This window comes from Pteropus alecto, unplaced genomic scaffold, assembly GCF_000325575.1.
Source record: "Pteropus alecto unplaced genomic scaffold, ASM32557v1 scaffold72, whole genome shotgun sequence".
Lineage (NCBI taxonomy): Eukaryota > Metazoa > Chordata > Mammalia > Chiroptera > Pteropodidae > Pteropus > Pteropus alecto.
The window spans coordinates 17324315-17344934 of record NW_006436811.1 but is presented as its reverse complement, the minus strand read 5'-3'; the positions used below and the strand labels follow the sequence as shown (position 1 = coordinate 17344934).

The 20620-nt window shown below is 32.7% G+C and overlaps 1 protein-coding gene across 1 annotated transcript in view; it reads left to right on the top strand.

Moving 5' to 3' along the window:
* LOC112481382 overlaps positions 1–20620 on the top strand; it is a 121876-nt gene that overhangs the window by 42238 nt on the left and 59018 nt on the right. The window contains exon 3 of the transcript XR_003046886.1: positions 6437–6599. The gene's annotated coding sequence lies outside the window, so the exon portion shown is untranslated. The remainder of the gene's footprint in view (positions 1–6436; positions 6600–20620) is intronic.

Below are 20620 nucleotides of genomic sequence, written 5' to 3'. Positions count from 1 at the left end.
CATTTTGAAATCTATTTCATCTGATATTAGTACCACTACTCCTGCTTTTCTCTGAATGCCATTTGCTTGAAATATCATTTTCCACCCTTTCACTTTGAGCCTATATTTGTCTTTGGAGCTGAGATGTGCCTCCTGGAGGCAGCATATGGATAAGTTTTGATTTTTGATCCATTCTGCAACTGTGTGCCTTTTTATCGGTGAGTTCAATCCATTTACATTTAGGGTAATTATTAAAATAAGAGGTCTTATAGCTATTTTATCTTTTGCTTTCTGGTAGCTCGGCGTTTCCATTGCTTCCTTGTCCTTGCGTTTCTGTTTTCTTTATTTTGGTTGGTTTTTGAGGGTTTTCCCTCTCATTCTTCTTGTTTTATGTTATATATCAGTTCTGAATTTTTGGTGTGTGTGATTACCATTTCGAATATGTAAAGGATAGTCATATACATACAGTCGTCCATTTTCTTCTGCACATGCCTTATCTCCATTCCCCTTTGCAAGTTTGGTTCTTTGAATCCTTCCCTTTCCAATCATTGTTATCTCAGTTTGTCCCTATGTATGCTGAACATTCATTACTGTATTGCGATAGCAATTCTCTTATTATTATTTAAGATTATAATGCCCTGTTCTTAGTAAGGATTGCACTCCTCTGCTTCTATTTGCCTGATAATTGCTTCACTCCTATTTATGTTTTTTTTGTTTGTTTTTTTTGTTTTTGTTTTTGTCATTTTGTTTTAGGTGAGCTGACCCCTTTCAGTATTTCCTGCAGGCCTTGTAGTGGAGAATTCCCTCAATTTTTGTATGTCTGGAAAGGTCTCAATTTCTCCTTCAAATCTAAAGGAGAGCTTAGCTAGATATATTAGTCTAGGCTGGTAGTTTCTTTCACTTAATAGTTTACATATTTGATTCCATTCATTTCTGGCTTGTAAGGTTTGCACTGAGAATTTCGAAGATAATCTAATGGGCTTACTTTTATAAGTTACTGTTTTCTTCTCCTTGGCTACCTTGAGAATTCTATTTTGCCGTTAATTTTTGATAACTTTAATACAATGTGTCTTGGCGAAGGCCTTTTTGGGTTGAAATAATTGAGTTGACTTCTTGAATTCTAAGCTCCAGCTCATTCCTTAGATTTGGGAAATTCTTGTCCACTATTTGTCTGAAATGCTTTCTAGTACCTGTTCCTTTTCCTCGCCTAGTTCTTGAATTTCTCCTTCATCATTTTTCATTCTTCGGTTTCTCTCTTCTTCCTTCTGATTTGTTTCTAGATATCCATCTTCGATATCACTGATCCTTTTCTCCATTTGGTCGATTCTGTTTCCTAAGCTTGCTATTTCATTTTTCAACTCTCGTAGTGTGTTCTTCATCTCCAGAAATTCTAGTTGGTTCTTTTTGAGGGTTCCAATCTCCTTGCTCTGCTCATCTAGGTGTTCTTTCAATTCCTGAAATTGTTGATATGACTCGTTTTGGAACTCACTGAGTTTTTCCAGAAGTACCATCCTGAATTCTGTCATTTAAGTTACATATTTCTATATTGTAAGCTTATTTTCTGGAGATTTTTCTCTTTCTTTTGAGATGCCTTGTCATCTTGGTTGTTCATAGTGTTTAATGGGCTATTTCTCCACCTGAGTAATAATGGAAGTGTATTTTGTTGTTTTTCCAGAAAGAAAGTTTATTATATAAAGGTCTCTTTTTATTCTGTTGCAAAGAAGACTCTTTTCTTTTGGTTTCCAGTAGGTGGTGTCTAAGCCTCTTGGATCCCTACTTTATAGAAAGCCTTAAAAATGCCTTTTCTTTTTCTTGTAAATATTTAATCATGCTCGTTAACATTAGTTTCAGTCCCTATCAGTGTCAGCAACAGTCTCAGCAGCATTTGCTCAAATTCCCCTGGGGCTCCGTGGTGATCAGTCTCCAAGGGTATAGGGGAAGGGGCCCTCTAAATTGGGGGTTAGGGGCTGCAGCTCAGCCTCAATTTTGCAACTGTGGCCAGTAAAAATCAACTGTTGTTTTTCTCGGTCCTATACCGCTTCTCTGCCTTCTGCCCTGATGACTGGGCCTTGCTGCAGGCCGGCCACTGGGAGCTCACAGCTTTCCCTGGCAGGGCAGTTCAGGTAAGTCCACACCTTCTCCCCTCCCCCTCCTCCTGCTTTATTTCTCCCAGTCCGCCGCTGGACACCTGGGGTTCTGACCTATGGTAGCTCTTATGCACAGATCCCACACTCAGACATGCTGGTGTGCAGTTTGGGTGTTTTTTGTTGAGTTTTAGATGTTCAGCTTATTGTTGTTTTGAGGGGAGAGATCTGGAGACATCTCTCTCTCCGCCACGTTTCCTCAAAGTTCCCAAATGGTAACTTTTGATCAGTACCTGGTCATACAAAGATTTTACGTATCCACAGTAAAAGGAGAAAAGCAAGTATGATGAAATGAGTTTTCATTAAACTAAAGGTATATGTTTTCAGTAATGTTCTATGTTTTAAACTGTTGCCTTTTAACTTAATGAAGTTACATATTTTTTCATTTATATTGAATATTTATTTTAAGTGATACATATATATGAATATGTATTTGTGTGTGTGTGTGTATAGATATATATATATTTAACTTATTTGAATGGCAAGATAAACCTAAACCTAGGTCTGAGTTTATTTTCTAATTCACAAATTCTGAATCCTGAGTATTATCTTCTAAACTACAGATGCCTAAAATCCATTAACATCAGCCTAATTGGGTTATTACCAGGTCTGATTTTCTTTCTCATTTTCACAAAAAAACACCCAAGCATTTGATTTTTCCTGACTAAATTTAAGATGTATAATTTCATGCATAATATTTACCCAGTAAGTCAAGAAATTTTATCGAAACCTATAACAAATTTGAATTGATGATCTCATTAATCCTCACTGATCTTAAATTTTAAGTGATTAGCAGTGATTATTAAAATAATTATTGCTAATGAATACCATTTTAGATATTAATTTAACTCCCTATTATTCTCTTCAGGGAGCTTTTAGCCAAATATTTAGCCTATTATTTATAGATGTTACTTTATTTATCCACTTTGCAGAAGTCAGACATTCTTAGTCTTAGCTATTGTCAAATCATATTTTGATATATTTTAAAAAATTTTAATCATCTACACAAAAAATATTCTCAACTAAGTATATAAAGAGATATATTTCTGCTTTGAATTTTTAAAAATATGTTCAATAATTTTAGACTTTCAACACTTGATTTTTTAAGATGCATTTTCAAAAGTGTTCTTTATATTAGAAATGTATGTAAATGAATAAATGTTGAGTTACTGTTGCATGATTAAGAAAATATACAGCCAGCACATATAGCCAATATGTAACTTCTTCCTGGTACAGATGCACTGGTTTGTTGTCTTGTTTCTGTTTCAACAATTTAACACTTAAGAGCAATCAAACTCACTATATATCGGAGCATACAGTTCCTCATGCAATAAAATCCTGAGAACCCTGTTTTTTTTTTTTTTTTAAGATGTCTTCAATCTAGTTAAATGCTATAGTCATAGTGGACTAACATGAGTTTCTTAAAAAGTGCAATTCTGCTTTATTCTAAATTAAGGAAAACTTTTCACATGTTTTCTTTTTTATCATTGGAGAACTTAAACACACTTAATTTCAACACTGTGAAACTAATTTCGGATATAAGAATTGATGAGTAACATGAGAGTTAGAATTTATATAATTTTTAATGTAAGAGGTAAAACCTACATACTAAATAAGGCAAAATGGGAGAGGGCAAGTAGATGAATGATTGTTTTCACTGAAGTCTTTTATCAATGTTTCCAAACAAAATTTTAATGTAAACTAGTTCTCAGTGCTCTAATAAAAGCAACATAAAGGACAGTTTCATCCCATAAGTGTAATTGATACCTCTGAATTTTATAAGGAATTATGTGTGTGTGAATAGGTAGATTGGATATAATTACATCTTGAGAGCCTTCCATGTCTACATACCTTTTGAGAGAAAGTAAATAAACCACTGACTTGTTGCATTAGTAAGTCTAATAGAGTTAGACTTAGAAAGGGTAGCTGTGAGGAGCAATGAACTCTCAAGAGGCCAGAATAATAGGATAGTAGGTTTGTTCCATAGCAATAATGGTGAACATCCAAAAAGATATAGCTTCCTAGGATGTTTCTGCATGTGATACATATGGAATGTGAACAATTAATAACGAGTCACACTCTTGTCTCTTTCTGCCTGACAAAGCCGCAAGTGATTATATCCAGTTCTCTGTCTTTTCTAGCTAATTATGGCACATGAAAAACACAAATTTGCCAACTAGTTTCAATCTAAATCCATGACTTAACTTAGATGGCTTTTAGGCTGCTTGGCATTGTATTGTGTGTGTGTGTCATACATACTTAGTCATACATACTTAGTAAGTCATACATACTTAGTAAATTTATTCTCCCATTCTCCTAAAAATCTATTTTTCCTCTCCATTCCTTCAAATATCCTACTCCCTCTCAGCTGCAGTTTGTTTCTTATTTCACTGATAAAACAAAAGCTATCAGGAGAGAACTGCCTTACATCAATTAGGAAACAAAACTGGCATCTAATCTAGAGACTTCCTCAGTCAGTGACTGGAACAAATGGATTGCTTCTCTCCCTACTTTTATTTTTTAAACTCACGTAAAACCTGTGAGGACAAAGTCCAGGGATGCCATGGCAGTTCCTTAGTAATCACAGAATTACACTCCTTTTTACTTTCTATTATTGACCAATTGCTTCTACCCTCAAGTTTGGTTCATGGACACCAAAAGGCAATAGGACTTCCAATAGTGACTTCTGAATTCCAGTCAGAAAAAGACAGGGCAATGGGAAATGTTCTCATCTTCAGCTGAATTGGCTTCTAAAGGTATCTACAAGAAGCCCTAACTCATTTCCTCTACTAATATTTTTATCATCTCCCCATCCTCATGGAGGTCTGGGCACAAGGTGGCACTAATAACAGAGTGATTCTATGTCTAAGGAATATAGGGAGAATGGGTATTGGATAGGTAACTAGTAATCTCTGTGACATTCCCCTGCTCCTCAAAATCTTGATTCAAAATAGTTCTCTGAGTAATGTTTAATTATTTCCATCTGATTTGGATGTTGATTCTTTCTATGGAAGGACATATAAACTGCTAAACAGTATATCTGGACTCATCATACCCAAGTATGTACACACACACATACACACCACCACCACCACCACCACCACCTTCCCAGTCAGAAAAAAAGAACAGAAAACACTTGCACTGACTCAGAACAACTATCAAAACCCATTACGAGGACTAGCTAACATTTCTCACCCAGGTAGAATAAGGCTTTTACTTTCTGCTTCTCCTCTGTGCGAGAGACTCTTCATAATCCATCAAATGTTTTTTTCATTATTCATTACTTTTGTGACTCATTCTGAAATGAGCATTAATGAAGAAGAGTTTTCATAGAACACTTCACAGACTGGTACAGTTTTAGGGACCCGGGTATTATTTTAAAGGCTCTATAGTCACAAGCACAATATATATAACCAGCCAGGTTTTAGATTTTTTTGTAGTTAACACTCAAAATTCTATACTTACCTGTTTCTTTACTTTGGGGCAATTCCTTGTGTGACTACTTACAAACAAAACTTGCCTAGATAGAATTTTCAAGCACAAAGATTCTTGTGTTTTATTTACTGACCACTGTGTTCCATTTATCCGCCCATGCCTCACATTGGCAGTTACCCTGAAACCAAAGAGAACTATAATTAACATCATCAGGGCAGGCTTCATCTCAATACATGGCAGACATTATCAGAGAAAGATGTTTGGAAAGTCTGGCGAGTACAGTTTCTCTTCTGATGAGGCTACCTGTCTGCAATAACTGCTTTAAGAGCTTCAGTTTGGGTTGCAGAGCAGTGTCAGTTGGCTTTTCCCCCTGTACAGGGGTCCAAATTATAGGACTCTCAGTGAACTTTGATTGCAGGGCACTGGCAATGTCATCTCCGCTGTCAAAAACAGTATTTCCTTTTATTTTTGCTTGTAGCCTCAATAACTTCACCCTGAATTCATCTTTTCCTTGCAGAAATTTGCAGAAATTAACTGAAATTAGTAAGAAGAAGCTACGACAAAGAATGTCCTAAACATTTTCTACTATTCTCTTTAGTTTTACAGTTTTAGTAAGCAAATGGTCTATTATCAAATATACATCAAGTGGTAGTTTGGCCAAATGTTAATTATTATTAATTACTTATTATTTCTTAGTACCAACTCTATCTTTAACCATATAAAACTTGTATGATGCTTCCTCACCACCCTTGTTCAGCCACATTTTACTTTGTGTTGCTATCAACACCTCACTTCCAATATATGTCTATTTCAATAATTGTGTTTGATAAACACTAAAAAAAATGTGTTAGCAAGTTAGAGGTTTATTTTTCTTTCAGGTAAAACACATCTAGAGGAAGGCAGTCCATGTCTGCTTCTGGTGGCTTCAGATTTATTAGAGACCAATAGTAAATATCTTCCATTCTGAGTACACCAGAGAGACGAGATTCCTGTTGGAGCTTCAATCTACTTTTTCCTCATTCTAAAGTACACAGAGAATGGGTAAGTGAGAAAATGCATGTTTTACTGATCACGGGCAGTCATGCTTATTCTCACTGGCCAAAGCTATAGTGAGAGTGGTTATGACATTTAGTTTTAAACTAGAAATATTTCCCAACTCCAGTAATACAGATTATTCAATAATTAAGAAGAAGAAATTGGATATTGAAAAAATTAAAGTTATGTGCCACGTAATGATGGGTATGTTCTGAGAAATGTGTTATTAGATGATTTTGTCATCATGCAAATATCACAAAGTATACTTACACAAAGATAGTATAGCCTACTTTACACCTAGGCTGTATGGTATAGCCTACTGCTCCTAGGCTACAAGCCTATGTAGCACATTATTGTATTAAACAACATGAGATTAAATCACATACAAGAGAAAATAATGCAAGCAAGAGATACAGTAAATACAAGATGCATAAGGCTGCTACCAGCATAAAATTACATACTTTTTTATAGCAAACTGTCTTTTTTTGTAAGTTGAAAGAGTACATCCTAAAATAATGATAAAAATTATAGGATACTGAATACATAAATCAGTAATATGGTCATTTATTATTATTATCAGGTATTATATACTGTCTATAATTGTATATTCTATACTTCTATACAACTGGCAACACAGTAGGTTTGTTTACACCAGCATCACCACATACATGTGAGTAATGTTATGATATTATGATAACTATGATGGAATTTTTTAGCTCCAGTATAATCTTAAGGGACTACTGTCATATATGTGTTCCATAGTTGACTGAAACATTATTATATGTTGCATGACTACATGCTCTTATCATCACATCTACATGTGTAATCATATACTCTGCTTCATCTACTGCTGCTGTAGAAGGATATTTAGGCTCCTCATAAATTTTTTTTTTTTTAAATCTGTTAGCAATTTACCTAATGGTAAATCTTCCCTTTTGTGCACTCAATCCCATCCACATTCACGTTTGGTCTACTCAAGGACCAAACTCCAGCGATTTTCCCTCTTTTGAATCAAGATTTACCTCTCTACTAGATGATATATATCAGCCTACAAACATACAATCATTATTAAAAAACTCCAGCTTTATTTATTTTTTTTTATTTTACAATATTTTGCTATGATTTTTCTATATGCCACATTTTTCCTATTCCCAGCCTGGTATTTTCCAGTCTGCAGTATATTGTTACTCTTATTATTTATTTTCTTAAGGTAGAATCGACATATAACATTATATAAGTTTCAAGTCTACAATATAATGATTTAGTATTTTTATACAGTGCTAAATGATTGCCACAAAAATTCTAGTGAATATCTGTCACCATACATAGTTAAAAAATTTTTTTCTTGTGATGAGAACTTTTAAGATCTACTCTCTTAGCAGCTTTCAATTATGCAATACGGTATTGTTAACTATAGTTATCATGCTATACATGAGATCCCCAGGACTTATTTATTTTGTAACTAGAAGTTTGTACCTTTTGACCCCCTTCACTCATTTTGCCCACCCCCACCCCCGGCAAATGTCAACCTGTTCTCTATATCTATAAACTTGTTTTTTTTGGTTTTGTTGTTGTTGTTGTTGTTTTAATTTTACATGTAGGTGAGATCAAACAGTATTTGTCTCTCTCTTTTAGCACAATGACCTCAGTGTACATCGATGTTGTTGCAAGTGGCAAAATTTTATTATATTTTAAGAATTAAATAGTGGCTGCACCAGTTTACATTCCCACCAATAGTACACAAGAGTTCCTTTTTCTCCACATCCTCACCAACACATTTGACATTATTATTTTATTTTTAATAATAGCTATTTTGACAGATGTGAGATAATATCTCATTGTGGTTGTGGTTTGCGTTTCTTGGATAATAGTGATATTGAGCATCTTTTTATATGTCTGTTGCCATTTGTATGTCCTTTTTTTAGAAAAATGTCTATTCAGATCGTCTGCCTATTTTTTAATTGATTGTTTTTCTACTGTTGAGTTGTATGAGTTCTTTACATTTTTGATATTAACTCTTTATCAGATATATGATTTGCAACTTCTTTTATTCAATAGATTACCTTTTCATTTTGTTCATGGTTTCCTTTGCTGTGCAGAAGCTTTTTAGTTTGATCTAGTCCCACTTGCTCAATTTCACTTTTGTTGCTTTTGTTTTTGGTGTCAGATTAACAAAAATTATTGCTAAAACCAATGTCAAGAAGATTATCACTTATGTTTTCTTCTATGAATTTAATGGTTTCAGATCTTACATTTGAGTTCTTAATACATTTTAAGTTATTTTTTGTATATGGTATAAGACAGTGATCCAGTTTCATTCTTTTGCATGTGGTTGTTCAATTTTCCCAGCACCATTTATTGAAAAGATTATTCTTTCCTCATTGTATATTCTTGGCTACTTTGTCGTAATTTAATTGACCATATATGTGTAGGCTTATTTCTGGGCTCTGTATTCTGTTCCATGATCTATGTTTGTTATTATTCCAAAATCATACTGTTTTGATTTTTAGAGTTTTGTAATATAGTTTGAAATTAGGGAGCATGATGCCTTTAGTATAACTCTTGCTTCAAAATATTTCTGTTCTATAACCATCCTCTATAAGATAATGTCTCATTTTATATACTGAGCTGTCCATTGAAGTAAGCATTAGCTGCATGTGGCTATTTAAATTTAAATTAATTAAAGTAAATATAATAAAAAATTCAGTTTCTCAGTTGCACTGGGCACATTCAAGTATTCGGTAACCGCATCTGGCTAGTAGCTATCACATTAGATAGTACTGATTATATACTTCCATCTGTGTAGAAAATCTATTAAACAGTCCTTTATAATGAAAATATGCAAGCTTTTTTAGCACTAGAAATAATAAAGTTGTACATATCAAAATTTGGTAGATGCAACAAATGTTTTATATAAAGGAAAATGAATAGCTTGAAAGAAGAAAGTAGAGTTTTATTGAGTTAGAGAACAACAAAATAATAACGCCAATGGTTTTAAAGTATATAATAAGAAAATAAATAAATAAAATGTATAAATAGCCAATGAAGAGGATCTAAAAAATTGTTCTTTTAAAATAATAATTTATCAACTACTATGCCGGCTTGCCAGGGAAAATAAATGTCACCCAGAAAATAAATGTAAGAATGAATATAAAATTACTGACAGATATAACAGTGATTAGAAAGAAAATGAGAGTTCATAATTAATAACATTTAAATAAATTTAAATCATAGGCAGAAATATACATATATCTAGAAAAATATAACTTACTAGTGCTAAGTCCGGAAGCAATAAACATCCTGAATAATCACATAACTTTGAAGTAATTGAAGGAGTAAAGAACAAATACCAGCACCGAAGGTGTAGACTAGTTCTGTCAAATTCTCAGTGTGTAGGTCACTCCTTTATTACAGAAATCTAGGCAACAGAGATGAGGAATATTCTGAAACTTTTTCTATTTAGTCTTTAAACGTAATACAATATGTAAAAAAAAAAATTACAAAAATAAATACAGACCAATGAACAAAGATGAAAAATTTAAGTGTATTAATAATTAATATTAAATTCAGCAACAGATAAAAAAACGATGTAACATGAAAAAATAGGATTTGTCCTGAGAAATACCACGTTGATTTAACAACAGAAATACATGAATACATTTGTCAGATTTACTGACTAAAGGGAGAATTATGGAATCATTTTTATTGGTAAGTAAAAACTTATAAGAATATGTGCGGTTAGTAACCATTTTTGGTAACTATTTAGAGCAAACTAGAAATTGAAGGTAACTCATTTAAACTTATAAAGTATACATACTCACCAAGAAATACACCACAGAACATCTCATTAAAAATGGAGCAATTTTTGTATCATTCTGTTTAAAATAAAATCAGAAATAAATATGAATGTCCATTATTGCTATTTCTGTCCAATATTGAAGTGGGAGTGTGAACCAATGCATTTAGGGTACAAAAAAATGAAGTAACAAGAGTTGGTGAGAAAAAGAAGAAATACAACATTTATTATCTAGAAGCCTTTCATTTGCATGTTTACTCTCATATCTCTTCTGCCCTTCTCTGTATATCACGGTTCTCGAATTTCAAGATTTTCATGAAAACTGGCTTCCTGATAATTGTAGCCAATGAAAGCTACTAGCAGAAGCTTGGAGGACAGGAAACTCAAGAAGCCAGGGTATTTTTTTCCTCTCTCCAGCTTTCTCTAAAGTGGTATCTCAGGCAGCAATTCCGTCTCTGTGTGGTGTCGAATTACCAATAACAGTTCCTTTCTCTGTTATCACAGTTTTATAGGGAAGCTCCCTATTGTCCCTCTTATCAAGGTGCTAGCTGGTTCTAGAATTCCTTGGTCTCTGTGCACAGGTAAAACTTCCTTTTTCTATTGTTTCATTAGCAAAAGGAAGTGGCAGATGTTTTCAGATGTTTCTAAGTGTTGATTGTTTCACTTTCCGCTGCTTGTGCTTCTGGTATTTCTTTTACTTATATATCCAGGTCCCAGTATTAATGTCACTCTCACTGAAATAGTGTGATTTCTCTTTTTCTGACCTGACCCTGAGTAATATAGACATAAGCCAATAAAGAAGGAAAGGAGTTCCCTGGGCAATGATTACCAATTGTGCAACAGGCTGAAGGAGTTATATTCTAAGATAGTCAATTGATAAAAACCTAAAATTGAAGACTCAATAAATAATGAGAAAGGATGTATTGAAGTATCTTTAGTGCCTCTATCACAGTCCTATAGTAACCCAAATATGAAGTGTACACTCCTCAGTGTTGTGAATTTAGAAGATCCTATTAGCAGCAAACTCTTATTTTTGTCACATGACCTAGCATTACCTTGGAAGGCAATCAGGTAAAGGGGACGTGTTTCAGAAAGAAGTGATTCATAGTATTTTATTTAAAATGTAAAATAAGTTTCCAGAGAGTTGGGAGGGAGATTTCAAGAGGAAAGAAATAGTCAGAGTTCTCCATAGATGTAGAAACAATAGAATACATACAGATTTTATATATATATATATATATATATATTTTTTTTTTCACATACACACATACATACACACATACATATATATATACATATATATATATACACATATACATATATATGTGTATATATATGTTGATTATAGGCATTGGCTCACAGTGTTACAGAGGCTGAGTCCCATAGTCTTCAGTCTGCAGAGAACCAGGAAAGTTGATGATACAATTCAAAAGTCCAAAGGCCTAAGAACCTGGGGAACTGAAGGTATACCTCCCAGTCTGATGTCAAAGGCCTGACAGCCACATGCCCACGGAAGTAAGACCTGGAGTTTGAAAGCCTGAGAATCAGAATTCCGATGCCATGGGGCAGGAAATGATGGATGTCACAGCTCAAGAAAAGAGAAGGAATTCACCCTTCCTCTACCTCTTTGTTCCATTCAGGCCCAATTGGATGATGCCTGCCCACACTGGTGAGGGTAAATTTCTTTATTCAGTCTACCAAATCAAATGCTGACCTCTTCCAGGAACACCCTCACAGGCACTCTCAGAAATAATGTTTTGCCAGCACGGGGCATCACTTAGCCCAATCAAGTTGACACATAATATTAACCATCACATGTAAGAACAGTGTTTATGGGAGGAAATAGAGGAGTAACACTTGCAGGGTGATGCAGGATGACAGGACTGTGGAGATGGGGTGATCGCCTTGAAGACTCCAGTAAAAGCAATCTGGTAGATATCAGAACTGCGATTGGTTATGTTCTGTAGCCTGAATCATTGTGACTTAGGCTTTGTTTAGTTTTCTCAACTGAGCATTGGTAACTATTAGTGAACCAACCATTGGCGTCTCATGTGTTTGCATGATTATGGATTTTAAGATTTTAAAACTCAAAGAGCATTCTAAGGTAAGGTCTTTGAAGGCAGTCAGTAATCATATGTTCCACTTGTCATAAAAAAACACACTTTTAAAAATTATATGTTGAAATTAATTTGTTTGTAAATCAATATTTATTCACTAACCTTTTTTAATTCATTCTACAAATACTTATTGAACTCCTGTTATGTACTAGACACTCTTCTAGGTGCTGGTGATATGTCAGTGAATGAACATGTTAAAAACTCCTGTCCCGATAGAGACTCCAGAGTTTGCATAATATGAGAGATGATTACACATCTGATGAAATGTCAGTTTACTTTTGAAAAATCTCTTAATAACATAAACATGAAAATGCTGATACAACATAAATCAACTATAAAAAAGAATAGAAGAAAATTCTTAGATATCATGCATGAATATGTTCAAATTTTGTAGTAGATTATCTTATTTAAATGTAGTAGTTAATGCATCTTATTTATAATATTTATATTAAATTCTATTTTTTTAAAAAATCTATTTCTAATCCACTTCCACTGAAAGTGATAAACACTCTTCTCCAAAAAGACCAGATTTCTTATGATGGCCTTGGTAAATTTATCATTTATAATTTATTCATTGATCAATTTCAATGCAGAAAAATAAGCATAACAAAAATTAAGGAAAATTATAGTCATACAACTAATACTGAAGTCATCTCTGCAAAAATAATTTTATATGTATATGTAAAAAAATGGATATCTTAGTGTTTTTTATTCCTTTTAAGAATTCTAATAATGCAAGCTTCTTACGCATATATGTAAAGCAAGTTTACCCCCAAAACATTTGAATATTCGTGAATTTTTACATCTGCTTAAACTTAGAACCGGGCTTAAAAATGAAGTAGATCTTGCCCAGAGAAATTTAAAATATTAAAGTTCACCTTGGACTCTCAAAATTTTATGCATTAAATTTGGGAAATTTATTATGAGGTATATGACATTGAGCTCAACATTTTAAAAATCTAGTTTTCATTAATTTACCAACATACACTAATGAAAGGGTATTATTAGTTCAAATGACTAAAATTTTTTTAATATTGGCCAGTCATGATTTTGAGAAGGGAATTGTTACTTTAGGATATCTTGTATGAGTCCTTCACAGGTGGGAAAAATTCTATGATAAAAGAGAAAGTGATTTTAAGTTTACTGTTTTGCATGGTGAAGGGACAGGGGAGTCATTCAAACAATATCCTAAATGAGAAATAATATAGAATAAATATTAATTTTATAGGCCATTTTCATGATGGAATTAAATCACAAATTAGCATAATACAAATGGAGAAAAACCCCACAAATAGGCAACTTTAACTACTTCAAAGAGGAAGGCATTAACATTAAAGGACACCATCAGAGAATATATGTGTTGGCTTTATTCTTATATTATGTCTAGTCATCTATATTACCAAGCATATGGCTCTATAAGTTGGAACCATTACTTTCACTGTATTATTTATTGTGTATCATATTGTATTATTGTACAGATGTCTTTCCCAGTGTCTACATAGTAAACAGTATATCCTAGAGGTCTTTCTGTTTTGCCTTTTTTCCTGCAACTGACTTTGATCTCTACATTTCAAGCAGATGAGTATTAATCTAAAATTTATTAAAATCCTTTAGAGGTTCTACATCCACCTCTTGTACACAATGATAACATTTAGTATTATTTGATATTATTTGAACTGCCAGCCTTGACATGTCACTGAACTATTTTTAGTATGCCTTCAAATATAAAATTTTAAAATTATATTGAAGCACATGTATTTCTATACATTCTACTTAATATTTATTAACAGTATTAAATATTATAATGCCTCATTTCTATTTTCTTTTACCTTTCTCAAGTCTTCTAATATTTTTGCTTATTTGCATTGTATTTTTCTCCTTTCAAATAATCTTTACTTTCTTATACAAAAGAACGGTTGCTCCATTCCCCCTTCATTAATTCTGTTTGTAATGTGCTAACCTTATTAAGTGCTGTAAGACCAATGCAATTTCTTTAACATGCTACCAAACAGACTACCTGTTACAAAATATTTTTAAAGCAGCTTATATAAAGATCTAAAACATTCAATTTGGAAAAAAAAATGTAAAAAAGTAGATTTCTAAATGTCTATGTAAGAGAGAAAAAGTAAATAATTCTGATTAATTTTGAGTCTAGAAAATAAATGCTTGTCAATAATGATTTTTTTTTTAAATTTAAAGTCAATATCTAATGATAGTTTTTTTACTGTGGTGTGTATATATATATGATAGCCCCATTATAATAAAATACACAGTAGACTGAGAGTTCAGAAACTGAGGGATGTTTTAGTTTCTGCCACTACCTAGATATTTGACCTTGGAAAGTCACCTAGTCCCCAAAATTCTTCTTTTTCAGTAGCATAAACAACAAATATTGCCTGGATGATGTCTTGGCATCCATTAGAAGCAATGAGGCCTGTCAATGCAAATGCAATTTGTATTTGCTTATGAAATCCTTTTGGATTTAAATTTTGGTATATTCCTTATGTTAGAAACCAATGAAATGGTGAACTGACACTCTGAAGACCCAGAAAACTAATCAATCTCTGTCCTGACAAGTATAAAACTTCTCTGTGTAATCTATTTTATGCTTCACAATTCATTGTTTTCTTTTCAGAGTTTTTAAGCTTTTTACTAAGAAATGTTCTCTTTCAAATCCCCTTGAAACAGAGATTCTGTATATGTCCTTGAGATACAAAGGGCTTCTCTAATGGAAAAGCAACTATTTGATATATTATAGGATTGATGAAATAATTAGGTAAATCACTCATTTTCTTAAAAAAAAAATTACTTTTACCGGTACTGTTGCACAAGTCAGGATCATTTATACAAAGAAACCTATAACCTGGCTTTGCACATTACAATTGCTCACAGCTAATGCAGAAAACCCAGAAACATTTAAGTAAGCTTGAAAAATCATAGCTTAAACACTGTAAAATACATGCGAGTTATCTAAAGGCCAATTAGTATATAGTCCTATGAAGACAGAATGACCAAATATAGCATAAGCATTTCACAAGTGAACATAACACTGGAATACAAATAACTTTGTATGTCAGAGGCATGGGGATAAGTAAGAGATATAAGAGGAGATGGAGGAGACAAATCATTAATGGCATTTTGTGTCTTACTAAAAATAAAGTTGTTGGATTTTATCCTGAGAATTTGAGGTGGGGAAGTTTTGAAAAAGATGATTGTCTTAGCAGTGTGAAGGATAGATCTGATGGGTCTGAAGCAAGAAGAGCATTTAATAGTAGAGATGCAAAGGGCAGCATAGACAGTGCACATTAGTGAGTCTTCAAAATATTTATTGAGTTGAAATAAATTGAAGAAGTTTGTTGAAACTTTCCTTTCTCGCGTCTTATTTTTAGAAAATGTCAATAGCAGCTATTCATTGGGTTGCTTCAAAGTTCCTCAGCTGAACCCCAGGGAGGGTGAGATAGTTGAAGTCTGGGTGAATGACCCATCTCATCACAGATTCTTCAAAAATGTCATCAAACGCTCCTCTACAGAAGGTCCCATTATTCGAAATAGTCTTTATAGGTCCTGAATCTTATGCTGTAGTCTGAAACACAAATAGTATCCTGCTTTTTTTGCAATGGAATTCAGTAGATACCTTAATTATTCCCTTTGCTCCTGGGCAAACAGCTTGACAATGATTTCATCCTTTTTGATTGTTATAAACACCCTCCTTGGCTATTAACTACTCTTACAACTATTGTTCATTTTAATTTCTGGGTCATTTTCAGAAAGTTTTGCCAATAAAATAAATCATTTAGTAGTCCCTTGTCAATAATTTCGAAAGTGAGGATATAACAAAGAGCAAGCTGCCTATTGATGATTGAAAGCTGACTACAGCATTTTTATTTTTGGAATACTTTCTCATTTTTATAAATGTGTCATCATAATATGGTCATATAGATGAATAGAAATACAACTTAACTCATTTTATAAATGAGTGGGTCAAGATACAAAAGATTGACTTAAAAGAAATTGGTGAAAGTACTTAGTCAAAAGGAGAAAGAATATTTCTCCAAAACATAACAATATTTCAATATTTATAGTATCTATATTGGTGATAACATTTTATTATTTCAGTTTTGTCAATGGAAAGATAATTTTACACACACACACACATTTTCTTCTTTGTATCCATGTATATTTTCAAACATCATAGCCTAGAAACAATGACCAACCTAGGAGCAATGAACACCTTAGCAAACAGACTGTGGTCTTCTAAATAGTATTTTCCATTAAAATGAATTAAAGATCCTTGAAGAAATGGCTAAATCCCGATACAGTCCAAAAAATGCACAGAATTGGTTAGAAACATTCCCCTAAATCAAGGAATTTATCAAAAACCACCAGGAGCGTATCAGGACTCATGATCCAATTTGAAGAGGCTTCTATTGTTGAGATAAGGCAATCTGAACAGCAAAACAAGTGGAACCAACTGAAAAAATAATTGAAATTAAAAATTAATAAATGACAAATTCATGAATTGATAATATTACTTAATTAAAAATAAAAAAAAAACCTCATTAATTACATATGGTGGATGCTAGATAACCAAAGCCTTGGAAAACTGGGAAATAAAGGGAATGACTAACATTCATCCTAACATTCTTGTACAAACTAAAAATAATTGAAGTTATTTTTAAATTAAGCATTCCAGCTATTAAAAGAAAAAATAGTATGATGGAGTCGCACATTGCAACCACTAATGAAATTATTGACATGGAAAATGATTATCACTGACTGCCTATGATATTAGAGCAGTTAAAGAGGATTAAGCTAACCACACTTGAACCCACTAGTCAATTATTAACATAAAAAAGAAGGAATACTGCATACGATATTTTTTTAACAGGAAAAAGTAAGTAGTACCTGTGATTCTGACAGACCAAAATATAAAATCTGACTTGAATCAAACCAATAGATCTCTCATTTATTTGAATTACAAGAAGTGGAAGGAGAAATTAAATAGCATTAAGGATTCAAAATTCAGAAATTGAGACATGTAAAGTACAAATGACCTGGTTTTGTCAGCAATAACAAAACACTTGTTTTAATTATAAGAAAAATAAGAAGTTAGTCAAACCTATAGATTAAAATAGTATTCAGAAACATATCAGACCAATGCAATACGTGGATAATGCAATATTATGGACATTCATACAATCACACTAACTTAAGAAAAAAAGAAAAGGAAAGGAAGAGAGGGAGGGAGGGAGAGACAGATGAAGGAAGGAAGGAAGGAGAAGGAAGGAAGGAAGGAAGGAAGGAAGGAAGGAAGGAAGGAAGGAAGGAAGGAAAAAGAGCAAATGTGAATACTGACTAGGTAAGTATGGATGGCATTATTGTTAATGTTTTGGTGTGATAATGGTATCATGGTCCTATTTTTTAAAAAAATTCTAATTATTTAGAAATATGTACTGAATTATTTAGGGATAAATTATATGATTTTGGATACTTGTTTTCAAATAATCCAAAGAGATAAACATGAAACCAAATTGTTGATGAATTAATTAACCGTTGGACCTGACTGCTTGTTAGATCAGGGCTTCTTATACTAATTTCTAACTTCTGCATATGCTTTACAGTTTCCATAATAAATTTTAAGAAATCTTTATATCTCCTTTAAGTTACATCTAATCCTTAGTGAAGGAATGTTTCACTAAAAATGATGTAAAATAGTTAATTTCAGATAAGAGAAACAAAGAATACCCAGGGCTTATCATCCTGAGGAAGGAGGATTTTAAATGATATGAGGCTGGGGAACCTGACAAAATGTAAGTCTCAAATATATCTGAGGGCTCTAGGTAGCAACCCTGGTACAGAAACTACTGAATGAAAGTGACATAACTATATAGGGTATCTTGAGTACCAAATAATAGGAACTTTGCCATGGGTTGTGATGGAGGAATGTTGAAGATCACCAAGATTTGCATAGTGGAGTTTCTGAGGAAACAAATCAACTTATGTTAAATATGTTAGATATGTTAGGCCATCAACTTATGTTAAATATGTTAGATATGTTAGGCCATCAAAGTCACTAGTACTCAATCATAAATGAGGAGTAATAGGAATCAGTCTTTACATGTATGTTGCACTCCATCTCTCTTTACATTAGAACTTATATAAGTGAAGACCAGGTGCCACAGAGGCAATAAGAGCTTGTTCTCAGCATGACACAATTGTCAACTCTATTTATACAACAGGCTATGTCTTTAACCAGCACTAAGAGGAGGTAGGAAACCCAGAAAAGGAATGTATTATCATGTCTTCACAAAAAAAAGGAAATAAAGAAGTCAGAGCAGCTGGGATGAAATTGGGATACTTGTTTTGTTTTGCTATTTCTCCATAGGAGCAAAAAGAAATTAGGTAGAGCTAAGCCAGGATCAGCTTCTTCAGGTAAAAGATGCCAAAGTGTGTGTGTGTGTGTGTGTGTGTGTGTGTGTACACATATATAAAATATTATGTATTATAATATATAATATATAATTATAAACATATATATATATATTCATTCTCAATAAGACATAAAAGCATTCTAATTGCTCTCCAAGATGAAAAAAATAAAGCAAACCAAGTGCATTTGTTTTTCCCTAAAAGTTACTCCATTTTGCTCATTACCTTCTTCAATCCGGGGGCCTCTAATTCTGATGCATTACTATTAAAACTGCACAAAACATCTGTTGGCCAGATCAATTCAGAGTTTGGGAGCCAGAGAAAAATTAAAGAGAAAATAATATCAAAAAAACTTTATATGTATGAGCGTTCTGGAGAACCTTGAAGGAATTTGAGTAAATCATTGTAGAGGAAGCACTGGCCGGAAGCTTGGAGGCTCAGGAAGGGCTCGGGAGTATAGACAGAACCCCTAATTTTCAAGTGACATGGGCTGCTGGTAGAACTATTAAGTATATGAAGGAAATCTATGCAGCCCTTGCTATTACTCCATTTGCACAACAATTCATAATGCCAATTTTCTTTATTAAGGTGGACAAAGAGGGGCATCGTGTTGAGATTAAATCCATAGCACAATAAAGGAAGAAACTGTTTTTACTTATCGGGCTGCTACCAAGAAATGTGTTAATTAGCAGTATTGGAGAACATTTTATGTGTGGGATAAGTGAAATTCTTAACAAATGAAAAGATTGGAGGTGATCTTTGAAAGTTTTAATCAACAAGGAAGAATGCAGCCTACTAAGATTGCTGATTGAATTAACTATTCTGAGTATATTTACTTGATCTCTAAACCCAATCTACTTAGAATTCTGCTGAAATGTGTGATGAACCTTTTCTTTTTGAGCCTAGAAGGGGGCATTTATATTATTTTCAACTAGACAAAGATATGTTTTATGATTCTGTTATTTAAGAAGTGTGTGTCATTTATGCTTGTGCTAGAAATCTAAGAACACTGAAATATAGGAGAATCTATACTATTATTATAAGAAATGTTCAATACCATGTCAGATATAAATCTTAATTGCAATCTTTTCCTTTTATTATCTCCTGTTTTCTTCATACATGTTGATTCCTTGTAGTTTTATAATCTCTTCCATTCTGAAAAATAGGCAAATATGAAGAATGTTTGTAAAGGGCCTCCATTTATCTAACATTCATTTGTCATTTTAATTACTTTTAACCTTTTGTATGATTTTGTTCTAATATTAAATATCTCCATTGGCCTTTGTAATTACATTTCTGTTCTTTGTGATTTCAGTAATTATGCAAAGGTTTTCTACATTGTGGGTATCTTAAACTTTCTCTTTGAATACTTTTAATAATTTAGTTGATGTATTTGATTTTTTTCTTAAAATACCACTTATAAATTAGCTTGACAGGAAGACTAGATTTATAATTTGACCTTCACTATGATTGTGTTCACTTCATGTTTTCATTAACATTTGGAGGATAAAGCAATATCTTCTTTAAGTTAAATTCCCATCTAAAATTAGAAGATATTTTAATAACTAACAAATATAATAGATTAATTATTATATTATATAACTCATAATAATTCTTTATATTCAGTATTAAATGTATATATAAATATACACTATGTAAAAATAAATGTATTATAGTATAATATA